The sequence below is a fragment of the Cydia strobilella genome, chromosome 3 (assembly GCF_947568885.1).
Source record: "Cydia strobilella chromosome 3, ilCydStro3.1, whole genome shotgun sequence".
Classification (NCBI taxonomy): domain Eukaryota; kingdom Metazoa; phylum Arthropoda; class Insecta; order Lepidoptera; family Tortricidae; genus Cydia; species Cydia strobilella.
The window spans coordinates 21,806,348-21,820,142 of NC_086043.1; the positions used below are offsets into that span (position 1 = coordinate 21,806,348).

Below are 13,795 nucleotides of genomic sequence, written 5' to 3' on the forward strand. Positions count from 1 at the left end.
TGACGTTTGTGGACCTATCCGAACGCCTACAATTAGCGGAAACAAGTACTTCGTCACATTCATCGACGATTACTCCCGATACAGTCGAGATTACCTGCTGAAATGCAAGAGCGAAGTCTTAGAAAAATTTAAAGAGTTCAAAGAGTTAGCAGAAACGCACACGGGGAACAAACTCATAGTTAGTACTTCATTTATTAGTGAAAGCTGCACCTTGTTAGTGACTAGGTGAACCCTTCTGGCATCGATCTGGTTATCAGATCGACCTTCGCCAGGTGACCCACTTAGCCTAGCGCCTGCCACAAGCAGATTACCTGTATAAACTATAGATGTATGTGGCTGATCAGGGGGCCTAGCCAAAATGCCAATTTTCGATTTCTGTCTCTATCACTCTTACAAATTACTGCGAAAGAGTAACAGATAGCGTTTCGTTGTCGTACCGCAAACGATTGACATCTTGGCTAGGCATTCTGATGTGGATAGATGTTTTGTCTGTCCATCTGTCTATCACCAGGCTGTATCTTATCAACCGTGATAGCTAGACAGTTGAAATGTTCACAGATGATGTATTTCTGTTGCCGCTATATAGGTACATATAACAATACTAAAAGCAGAATTAAATAAATATTTAAGTGTAGCTCCTAAGCAACTAACAACCAAAAACTAGTATTTAAGCAAAAAAAAAAGAAAATTTTTTTTACTAACCATCATAAAGCAAGAAATCGTTAATAATGTATCTGTAATAATTTAGCGGGAAATAAAAGGCTTTTTTTTATTTATTTTTTATAAGTGTAGCTCCCATACAAGAAACTCGATTTTTTTGCGTAATGGTACGGAACCCTCCGTACGCGAGTCCGACTCGCACGTGGCCGGTTTTGTATTATTAGATTTACTTCGCCGAACAGTGTACAGACACAGTTAATATACACATTTTCTTTATTCATATATCATATATTTTCTTTATAATTACTAGTTTAATTACTCTGAATCTCCTGGAAACGAGGTCGTATTTACGTAAACTTTAATCTCGATTGTATTGAGCTTTCACAGCCAGATGCTGTCTGACCGTAACAGATTGTCTTGGAAACCTTCGTAAGTTTATTTTTATAAACTAATTTCATTCGTTTCAAACCCACACTTGTATAAGTAACTATTTATGAACAACTTTGGAGACAAATCAAATTATTTTAGTAAATAATATTGTCTTCGGTTACCGCGATAGTTACTCATGAAATAAAACTATGAAAACGGATTAAATCGCGTATATTGAATTTATAATACGTCCCGACGTTTCGAACCCTTTACAGCGTTCGTGGTCAACGGGTGACTGAGGAAAAAATTACAAAAAACTACTAATACTAATTACTAGCCTTATGAACCGATTTTGCATGTACAACCAGCCTTAAAGTTTATAGTCTATGATTGTTCATTATTTTTAGTATGTGGGTATTTTTGCACTTTGTAATTTTTTCCTCAGTCACCCGTTGACCACGAACGCTGTAAAGGGTTCGAAACGTCGGGATGTATTATAAATTCAATATACGCGATATAATCCGTTTTCATAGTTTTATTTTATTTTATAAAATATTTTGATTTGTGTTTTTCTAAGTAGTTACACTACTATATATAAATTGTAATAAATGTCATATATTAAAGAAAAAACCGGCCAAGTGCGAGGCGGACTCGCGCACCGAGGGTTCCGTACTTTTTAGTATTTATAGCTGCAACAGAAATACGTCATCTGTGAAAATTTCAACTGTCTAGCTATCATGGTTCATGAGATACAGCCTGGTGACAGACAGACAGACAGACTGACAGCGGAGTCTTTAATAGGGTCCCGTTTTTACCCTTTGGGTACGGAACCCTAAAAACTGACGAAGTCCTCCAGTGGTGAAGGCCGGATTCGAACCGGCATCTTTAGCTATCGCGGCTAACGCCATGAACCCCTAGGCCACCTCGTCACGGCGGTACCCGTCACAATTTCTCGACTATATATGCCGTCTTTGTAAGACTATTTTTTTCTTTAATATATGTCATCTATTACAATTTATAACTATTTATGTTTATGTGTGTTTGTGCAAATTGTACACGCACACAGGCAAAAAGGGATTAAGTAAAGTTTTTAAATATAATTTAAATTTACTTACTTACTTACTCCGTTGGCTCAGCGACCCAAAATGAGACTTGGCCTCCGACCAAAGATAAATATAACTCTGTAATAGATGGATACAGTCTAAGGAAAAAACGTGCCTCGAAAATCACGAAAATTTGATTCTCAATCAGATGGCACCACTAGTTTTGGCCTACTCTCGTATAGAGGGCGTTAACGGTTTCGTTTGTTATTTATAATTTTAACACATATCAGTGAAAGAACATGGATCAAAATCATATAAAAATAATTAAAATCAAATAAAAAAAACATTTATCCTTATTTAAATACATTTTATCGTATTTTTATAAATCTCCATTTTTAGTTTTAAAGTGCGTCGATAGATGGCAGTGAATTTACAGTGGTTACCAAATTTACTATGACAGTACCGCTCTATCTTATATCCTCTTTGCCTCCGACACAAGACAGCCAAAATTTAAATTTAAAACATCGAATTTGAATTTTAATCAATATGTCTCTTGATTCAACTTGATAAATGTTATACATGTTTTTCGGTTAGATGTATTTATTGGTGATATTTTTTTCTTGGATATATTTGTACAAACTACACAAAACTGTTTTTCGTTTGAATATGCAATGGTCGTACTCTACAGAGTTTAGGAAATGGTGCCATATTGATTTGAATTAAAATTAGACGTTTTTAAATTTACTTACATGGTCAATTTATTATACACGGTGGCTAAAAAATAAGTGCATTCCCGTCAGCCAAATTTTTTCTCGCGATTTCGGGGTTGGTCCCATAGTAAAAGTTGCTCAGTATAATCCCAAAACCTCCCTGGCAACGGGAATTAAAGTTTTGAATGATTCACGGTTAGTTTCACTAGACTTATATTGACCGGGATATAGACCGTGATTACCTTTTGTATTATTTGTGAGCTCCCGATATTTCGACGCAGTTACATGCATCATGTTCACGGGTGACTGAAGATAGCGGGTGGGTGTCAAAGTTGTGTAGACAGCGCTCTGTCTACCCTCATTCTTGCGCGTCGGCTGCGTTCACTTTCAACGTTACCAACGGTCGCATTCACACTTGTTGGTCCGGTCGCGTTCACACTCGTTGGTCTGTCCAAACACACTACACTCACGGTGTCACTACGCGTGTTTGATTCGGATACCACTGGTTTTTAAATAATACAAAAGGTAATCACGGTCTATATCCCGGTCAATATAAGTCTAAGGGGAATTAACTTACTTTTTAGCCACCCTGTATAGTATATTCCTGAACAACGCAAAAAACACGGAGACAATTACTCGAAATTGACAATTGACTCTTATCATGACAATAGAATCATAAGTGGACAGGAATAATCGAATTTGAAAGATAAGCAAACAATGAGTTGGCAAACTATATGTTATAGGTACCTAAGTTTTTTACCTATATTTTAATACCTTTCTTTACTTAGCAGTTACATAAACTACTATTTTTGGACAAAAGTTATTTTTGATGAAATTCATCGATTACTATATTAATAATGAGTTCATCCGTGGCAGTTTTAAAGTCAGACCCATTGAGGAGAAACTCGCCGAAACCCGTCTAAGGTGGTATGGACACGTAATGAGGAGACCCGAGGATCATATGACCAGAAAGGTCCTCAGTATAAACACCGGTCCGAGGAATCCCGGTAGACCCCTTCAAACTTGGATGTCTGTCATCAACAATGACCTAAAGAAAGCCCAAATCAACGACACGACGACCCAGAACCAAAGAGTGTGGCGAAGATTGACGAGGAGAGCCGACCCCAAATGAAATGGGACGTGGCTAGGCAAAGAGAGAGAGAGAGAGAGATTACTATATTAATAATATTTATTAGATGACAAATTTTCATTAATATAGGTAGTACTAATCGATTGGTCCTTATCGCTAGATTCTAGTATATTGAATAAAACCGTAGCCCGTAGCACTGCTACGCTAGCCTGCTACGGCTACGTGCTGCGTGCTACGTGATTGACGTAACCTTCTCTGAAGCCTTCATTTGCTAAAAACACGAGACCCGGGTTTAACAATTTGCTGAGAGGAAAGGGCACGGCCGCTTCTCTATACTGACGTTTCCGCTCTGAATATTGACATTATGGAAAACATATTCACATATTTTTATGTATAGCTAAATATCTACGTTTGACTTTTTCCTATTTCAACAATTATTTACGTGAGAAAGCTACCAGCTCTTCGGTCGCCAGTGAAGTCGACCAGTCTTTTGCATAGCTCTTTTAAAAGTTAACCCTCATATAAGCCATAAGGGAGTCAGGAATTATGCAAAATTGAACCCTATCACTTTGAAATATCAGGTGGGAAATATATTCCCTCTGCCTTATAGACTTAGAGCATTAGGACCCCAAGTTGTAGTCCAGACATCGTGACGTACGCAAAACGATACGATTCATAACACGTGCCTGCTCTGTGGGTAGAAATATTATATAAAACCAATAAATAAATTCAAGATTGCGATCTAACCCGTGACCACAAACGTGTAGCCGCACGCGTATTGAAATTATCTTACCGGTCAATTCGAACAACGTGATAATTACGAGAACAATACCAGATCCAATAGATACGTTATAGCTTAGTTCTCATCTAGTTATCTTTTGCAGTTGGATTCCAGAAACCAATTGTCATTTCACGTTACAATTATTGTGACGTTTTGGGATATCCATTAGATATCCATTGGATGTCTAAATTAAAGAGATCATTCAAGAGGACATTCGGAATCGCGGAAATGTCAAATTTGACATGTCTTTCTTAAATATCTCGTTATCGTTTCTGTTTCATATCTAGTGGATATCTAGTTGATATCTAGATCATTGTTCGAATTGGCCCGAATGTTTGTTTATTATACTAGGTTTTTCATGCGACTTAATCCACGGGGTACATTTTAGCAACACTTAGGGCCACTTGCAACATTCCACTAACCCGGGTTAACCGGTTAAACCTGAAGTTACCATGGTTACCAGTACAATTAGACACTGGGTTAACGGTTTAACCGCTTAACCCCGGGTTAGTGACTAACCCGGGTTAACCGGTTAAACCTGGAGTTACCATGGTTACCAGTACAATTTGGCACTGGGTTAACGGTTTAACCGCTTAGGTTAGTGGGATGGAGCAAGTGGGCCTTAAATACAAACTAAACTAATCCTTCAATTTCACTCCCTATATCGTCAGGTGACAACCAAAACTCACTAATTACTTTCACAAGTTAAGCCAGTGAATCGTGTTATTACCAAAATTATCGGCCCGATTCGAACCTTAAGATACGTCAAATATTACGTCTAGATACGATATGGATTAGATGGGTCTCTATTGTTTCCCATATAGTTTTAAGTCATAATGTATTCATAATGTCACCCGTTGACTTGACCACGAACGCTGTAAAGGGTTCGAAACATCGGGATGTATTATAAATTCAATATACGCGATATAATCCGTTTTCATAGTTTTATTTCATCATAATGTATTGTTTGTCCACATTTTCGTTAGTCATAATTTAGTTTTTCTCAGAAACGCGTAAATTTTCAGGATTGCCATAAAACAAACCTAACCTATCTATAGGATAACCCGAGGAAAATCCTGAAAAGTTAACGGTTTCAGAATTATGACTAATGATAATATGCCAATCATTACATTATGACTTTCAATAATTATGTCAAAGGGACCCCGGATTGGGTATGTCAGTGTCAAAAGTGACGTTTCTGTTTGAAGAAACGCAGGCCGAAATGTCATATCATGGTCGCTTTTGTCACTTGTCATGTCATGCGTCACTTTCGCACTTACATACTTGTTAGAACGTGATAGGCATGATGACAGGTGATCAAAAACTGACCATCTTAGCCATACTGGACACATGGTTATACCTTTAAAATACTTCAATAATTAAGATTATGGATAGGATATGTCAGTCAAAAGTGACGTTTATGTTTTAAGAAACGTCACTTTTGTCACTGACATACTCATACTCATACTTTATTGGTAATATAAATTACAACGGCCCGTTTATCAAAAGCTTGTAGCTTGTAATACAAGTGGAAGTCCCTTTTTGACAGCTTTTGTTAGAAAGGGACTTCCACTTGTATTACAAGCTACAAGCTTTTGATAAACGGGGCCCAGGTCAAGATTTATGTACATTTCGGAAATGGATGAATTCAATTACTATTATCACAGCATTATTACTTAAATATTATTATTAATGTTATTAAGGTTTGTTACACAACTTATTTATACATATTTTGAGGTCAGATATTCTTCGACACTATAAAACGGCCGCTCAATAAGCCAATTTTTGAGTATAGATTTAGCCGTTTTGGCTAGGCTACGTGGCACTGCCGCTAATTATACCTATATATCATATCATAGAGTAACTTATACTAGAGCGGTACTGTCATAGTAAATTTTGTAACCCCAGTAAATTCACTGCCATCTGTCGACACACTTTAAAACTAAAAATAAATATTTATAAAAATACGATAAAATGTATTTAAATATGGATAAATGTTTTTTTTATTTGCATTAATTATTTTAATATGATTTAGACCCATGTTCTTTCACTGGTATGCGTTAAAATTATAAATAACAAATGAAACAGTCAACGCCCTCTATACGAGTGTAGGCCAAAACTAGTGGCGCCATCTGATCGTGAATCAAATTTTCGTGATTTTCGAGACACGTTTTTTCCTTAGACTGTATCCATCTATTACGGAGTTATATCTATCTTTGATCATATCCAATCAATGTCGTATCTTTAACAAATTTTTGACGTATGTTAAAGTTGGAATCAGGCCGTTAGTAGCACGTGCCTTCCCCTCGTGGTAAACGCGAGCTGCGTGAGGAAACCGGGAAAACTTTACTATTCCATCGAATGTTTGAATTAATTAACCTTGAGGAGGGCCTATGCTACACGTGTTAAAGATTACTCGTGACATTACCCTGTGTTGTATATACGGGCAAGGTAAACTTAGAGCTCGACATGATAATGCTTTTTTAATGTAGGGTTCCGTACCTTAAAAGGAAAGAACGGAACCCTTATAGGATCTCTTTGTTTTCCGTCCGTCCGTCTGTCTGTCAAGACCCTTATCTCGGGAACGCGAATTAAAACCATATACTCAGGACTACAGCCCCTTGAAGCTGTGAAAAAATCAAATTTCAAAGTTTACGTAAAATAAGATACGGCCGTTTATGACGTAAAAAAACATATATTTCGACACACTCAAAGGAATCAAAATTTATAGGGTACTTCCCGTTGACCTAGAACTATAAAATTTTGCAAGTAATATCATCTTAATCATAGTACAGGAAAAATATGAAAATTAAAAAATTGTTAGAAAAAAAATGTACGGTATCCTCGGTGGGCGAGTCCGACTCGCATTTGGTCAGTTATTTATGTTTTATGTTACAATAAATATTTTTATAAACTTTTTTCGGGTAGTTTAATATTATTTATGTTTACCCCCGTGGACATTTCGCTGGCCCAATATTACAGGGTTCTATGTTTCACTTTTATCTAACTGAAATTTGAACTTTATCATAGTGACATTAAGTCGAATTTTAACTATCTTGAAAATGTTACATAGAACCCTGTAATATTGGGGCAGCGATTTTGTGTGGAAGTCAGTCATCCGTGACAGCAGCAACCTAACAGCTGGTGGCCCAGTTGAAACGTCGAATTTAAGGTTAAAATAATGAATCAAATTATATCGCGGTAGACCTGTTTATGGCACTAAAAAGGTGTACAAAACACGAGAGTTTAAAGTGTTATACAGCAAATTAATTTTTTAAGTGAACAAATAAATAATTATTTACGATACAAGTGCGGAAAAGAGGAAATTCGAAACGAGTGGCGATAAATTAAAACACGACTGCAGCACACCGCAGGGAGTGTTTTAAATCGACACGAGTTGCGAATTACCTTTTCGCACGTGTATCATACAACGTTTTACAGTACATATGGCCCTTTAAACTTTCGACATATGCATTTATTACATATTATATTCACAGTTTCAGATTAGAATTCACATTGTTTATTCCCTAGTGTATATGTTCAACATACGATTAACACAAATAAATATCTACCCACTTAAAAACTTAGCTCGAGCACTGTCATAAATTAAAAATACAATTTGTGATAGCCTTTGTTAGCTTTTCACTTTCACATAATGGTGAAAAGTGAATGGTTATATCGAACGCTTTAATCTTACTTATACAATGAAGTTAGTGAAAAAAACACGAAATCGCCTGAGTAGGGCGAAGTTCACCTTTGGCGAGATTATATAGTTTTAATTTGCTAACTCAAACACTCCACTTTGTTTGAGTTCGCAAATGAAAACTATTATTTCTGAGATTGGTTTATTTCGATGCGTATCTATTTAGGTATATAGGTAGGTACTTAGACAACTTAAATATGTCTTTCTGTAAGTAAACGAGAAGATTTGAGGGGAATAGTGTGGGAATGCCACCGGAATAATGACCTGCGGTTCCAACTCCAGGGAATTGGACTGAATGAACGCAACAGGTGATCGACAGCCCGTCAGTGGATGCGGTTTTTTACGCGAAAGCGAGTTCAGTGGTTCTTAGCTATAGTTTGTCAAAGGACTGTCTCATTTCAAACATAGACAGAGATAATCATACTAACAGAACAAAGAGTCTTACACTAGTACTAGTACCCAAAAAAAAGGATGCCTATAGTTTTTTTGGTTCTTATTTACTGCCAATTTCGTTTGACCAACTATATGTTTGATATAAATCGATCCCGCAGTTGGAAATCTCAACTGATATTTTTTTTTTTACTTTTTAAGGGTTGTTTCTTTATTATTAATCTTTTTGCGTAGAAACTTTTTTTAATTTAATAGTTTTTTTTTAAATAGGTATCGAAATGAATAAATTGAATTTATTGAGACCACAAATACGGAATTAAATATCTAAAATATAAAATTTAAAACTGTGATAAAATCGTCATTAGTAACGGATAGGACATAAAGTTGTATATATATAATTATAAACTGTAATAGATATCATACACTAAAGAAAAAGTGACCAAGTCCACCGGTGGCCGAGGCGGGAATCGAACCCGCGTCTTCAGCTTACGCGGCTAACGTCCTAACCACTAGACCACCCGGTCACACAGCCGCGGATGGGTGGGGTGGAGGTGGAGCGGCGGGTGGTCTAGTGGTTAGGACGTTAGCCGCGTAAGCTGAAGACGCGGGTTCGATTCCCGCCTCGGCCACCGGTGGACTTGGTCACTTTTTCTTCTATTACAGTTTAAAATTTATATATAGTAATGTGACTACTTAAAAAAAAAAAAACAATTTTTTTAATTAAATAATTTGATTTGTTCCCTAGCCAGTATATATACGAGTTTATACTTAGCTAATGCACTTAAGGAATATCCATACACCATACACAATAATAAGCCTGCTTTATAGATATGCAAAATGCCAATTTAATTAATTCTTATTTCAATATCTTTAACCTGTGCTTTAATTCCAATTATTCACCATTTGTTCTATTCACCCACTAAATTGCAAGACAGCAATAGTGAAATAGGCTTACTTTTATTAGCCAATATACAAGAACTATTTACAGATACCGACACGTACTTAATACCCTATATCTTCCACCCTTCCCTAAGGGCTTACTCCGTATGAATAATTCAAAGCCGTGGTCTACACTGCACTTGGCAAGCGCTGAAGCCTTCCTATTATAGAATACTAGCTTTTGCCCGCGACTTCGTCTGTATGGACTAGAGTAAGAATAGCGCCTGGAGAAAGTCTTATAGCAATCATTTAATTTGAGCATAATATGCACACAAATATTAGGCAACTCATTATCTCAATTCCACCATGATTCCACCCCGCTTTTCACCCTCTTAAGGGATGATTTTCGGGATAAAACTATCCTACGTCCTTCCCCGGGACTCAAACTATCTCTACGCCAAATTTCAACTAAATCGGTTCAGCGGTTTAAGCGTGAAGAGGTAACACACAGACAGACAGACAGACAGACTTTCGCATTTATAATATTAGTGTGGATAGCCTTATTAAAATGATGCTGAGGTGTGAAGTTAGTCAACAGGTTTTCTATTTTAAAATCGACTTCATAATCTTAAAAGGAAAGATTCACAAATGGTAGGTTTCTTTTTTAATGTGTTTCCCGATTTATTTAAAAAGAAGGACCAAGTCATTTTTGCTTTAATTGTCTTCGATAACTAAACAGAAGAAGCATCGATAATATAGCGATTATCGATTTACTAAAAGTTGATAATGATAACAGAAGTAAGTTCGCATCATCTATCATTATAGTTTTGATTTATTTCAGTATCAATTGACGTTTTCTAAAAACAGTTGTCACTTAGGCCCCCTTTATACTTAGTTTTTTTAGCATTATAAAAAGGGTAAACAATCTTGACGTGTCTTTTTATTGAAAAACACTTTTGAAAAATAAGTCACAGCAAAATGTGATAACTACACAAAGTAGGTATAGAACACGAACAAAGTATTGAACACAGAACTATATTGTTCAATAACCTTGCTTGGTATACTGATCTAACATGTGATACGTATACTATTCGGTATCGTGGTCTAAGGTTAATAAAAAAGTTTAGGTACTAAGTCAAGTTTAGTATCATTTTTAACTAAATATGAGATGAAGACTTAGATTTCATCTAAATTGGTTCAGCGGTTATATATATCCCATACAAAATTAAATTCCTCCTGTCTTTTCACACCCTTAAAGGATAAAAACTACGCTATGTTGTTCCCCGGGACTCAAACTATCTTTAAACCAAATTTTAACTAAATTGGTTCAGTTTTTGTTTTTTCATATTTTTTATATGTTTTTACTTCGAAATGGTGTCAATATGATACCATAAATGAATTCTGCATCCCCGATTTATACAAAAACGATACCAAATTTGGCCTAGTAGCTTAAATGATATATATATCAAGATAAAGTTGAGCCCCCCCCCCTCCCCCCCTCCCACAAATAAAATATAAAAAATCTTCGTGGCTCCACTTCTTAAATCCATCCTTGGGTCCTAAAGACCAATCTTGCCAAAGGAAATCTTTTGTTAACAAAACGCCGTATTTCATGAGCAACAAGTACGACTAATTAGGTTTAGGTACAAAATATGTTATACAAAATCATGAAAACCCTCACTCGTAAAACATATACGAAACATTTTGGAAGCACAATTTACCAAAAATAAAGTCAACATTAATTATTGTCGTATTGGAAAGGCAGCATTCCATGAAACATACTTCAATTAATTTTAACAAAACCCGACTTGTATCCATGCGAATAGTACAGTTGACTTTGGGTATATACTACTAGATGGCGATATATATAATATCTATAGTGGTAACGCGGCTAGTGTGATGGGCACCTTTGCGCCAGGGACAACTCGGGGGGGGGGGGGGCTCTTTGACTAGGCTTAAGTTTAGCATAATAGATATTATATATTGTGGGCTCAACACAATCCTAACTGAACTTAGGTACTGGTGGGACCCTAATCACTTCTGAATGAGATTGGCTCAGGACCGGGATAAGTGGCGTACGCGAGGAGAGGCCTATGCTCAGCAGTGGGCGATAGAAGGCTGATATGATGATGATGATGATGATGATGAGGGACCCTAATCCCGATCGACCTATCGATTTGTGTAAAATTGTCCTAAAATATTTATTATTATTTATTAATCTGCCAAGGTCTCGTATAGTTAGTATTTTGTCAACAATATTTAAAAATGTGTATAGATTTGATAATAAAATCACGCACTGAAAATTGTTTTGATTATCAACTGAGGATCATACTCATGTTGACTGTACTTGCTTACCTGTATGTTAATTAACTGTCTAAAGTTTACACAGTTAATTAACATACAGGTTATATTAGACTCTAAACACACAGTTAACAATTATAAATTAATTACTTATTATAAGCGATTTTTCATACCTAATAAAATTCTACATTCTCATAATATTTCCGAAGAAAAGCCTACTTAGCAAAAGTTTTCTTTCTATTTTTAACACTTGCTTAAATTACCTAGACACCCATTTTAATATCTAATTCTCATCAGTTTGTGCCTAACGGTAGTGTAGAATCTGTAATTTCCAAAATATTCGAAGCATTAAGTTACGCGCTTGTGGTTAGGGGTGTAAGGTTCCTGGGAACGTCAGAGCGAGGGGTGTTAATTTTACTGAGGGTAGTTATTAGATTAGCTTACGGTTGACGTTTGGGCAAAACGCGTGTGGGGACATATCACGTGTCCTTTGAGACTTTTTACGATTTTATATATAAGTATTTAAATATTATAGGACAATCTTACACCAACCGACCTAGTCCCATAGTAGCCTTAATAATGCTTAATACTCTGAATATTAACATAACTAATTACCGAATAAATTAAATGAAGGAATAAAAATATCTTTTACAGTACATATGGTGCTACTTTCTCGCACTAGTGCGTCAAATAGCACTTTTCGTGCATATGTCGAAAGTTTAAAGGGCCATATGTACTGTAAAACTTTGTACGATACACGTGCGAATAGGTAATTCGCAACTCGTGTCGATTTAAAACACTCCCTGCGGTCGTGTTTTAATTTATCGCCACTCGTTTCGAATTTCCTCTTTTCCGCACTTGTATCGTAAATAACTATTATTTTCATGATTCTACTCCCTATCACTCATATCGATATGACATACAGTATATGCTTTCCAATTATTATTAGAAACGATTTGGTGATACACCAACAATACCTATATTTTTCCAACGAATATTTTAACTGCGGAATATCCAACCGGTTAAGATTTAAACGGCCTCTTAGCCTATTCGGTAGTGACCGCAGGATCACGAAACAGGAGGTCCCGGTAAGGGCATTTATTTGTCTGTTCATCACGAATATTTGTTCCTGATGTATGTTAGTTATGTAGTATGTATAATTATTGATCTATATATGTATGTATATCGTCGCCTAGTACCCATAGTACAAGCTTTGCAACTAAGTTGGGGCTAGGTTGATCTGTGTAAGATTGTCCCCAAATATTTATTTACACCAACCACTTGTAACTCACACTAGACACACGGAACGACAGGTCAATATTCCTCGTTATCTCGCTGTAATAAGGAATCCGATTGAAACTTACAACTCGTATTAATTTTTGTACGGGTTTTGGTACGACCTTGATGATTATCACATTTTCACTTAATTTTCTATTTACCAATCAACGTCAGCGATTTCAATGTCTGATAATATCATAACCATTACAAATTGTTAAATTTGAACCGGGCTCCTGGACTACCTTTTATTTTAATCTAGAAAATAACATTTCTAGTCAAACCACCAACATTTTAGATTTTTCAAGTAAGAAAGTAGATAATTATTATGTACAGAGTGAATTCCAAATGGGGTACCAAATCAGTACCTATACCTACAATATAAGATATTGTTTTTTTTCTAACGAACAATGTCTATTTTAGAAACAGTGGACAAGCCAATAACAAAACTAAACAAAAGTAGGTATAGCCTGTTCGGAAAGAGAAGTCGTGGAATGTATTGGGCCCCATACATTCCACGACTCCTCTTTCCGAACAGTCTCTATGTAAGTTTTTCTAGCTTATTCTAAATAAGAACAATCTTAAAACTTTCAG

General features: G+C 36.0%; 1 protein-coding gene across 1 annotated transcript in view; it reads right to left on the reverse strand.

Annotated features, from left to right (window-relative positions):
* Nucleotides 1-13,795, reverse strand: part of LOC134756102 (phospholipid scramblase 3-like) — a 455,878-nt gene that overhangs the window by 172,754 nt on the left and 269,329 nt on the right. The gene's annotated exons all lie outside the window — the stretch shown is intronic.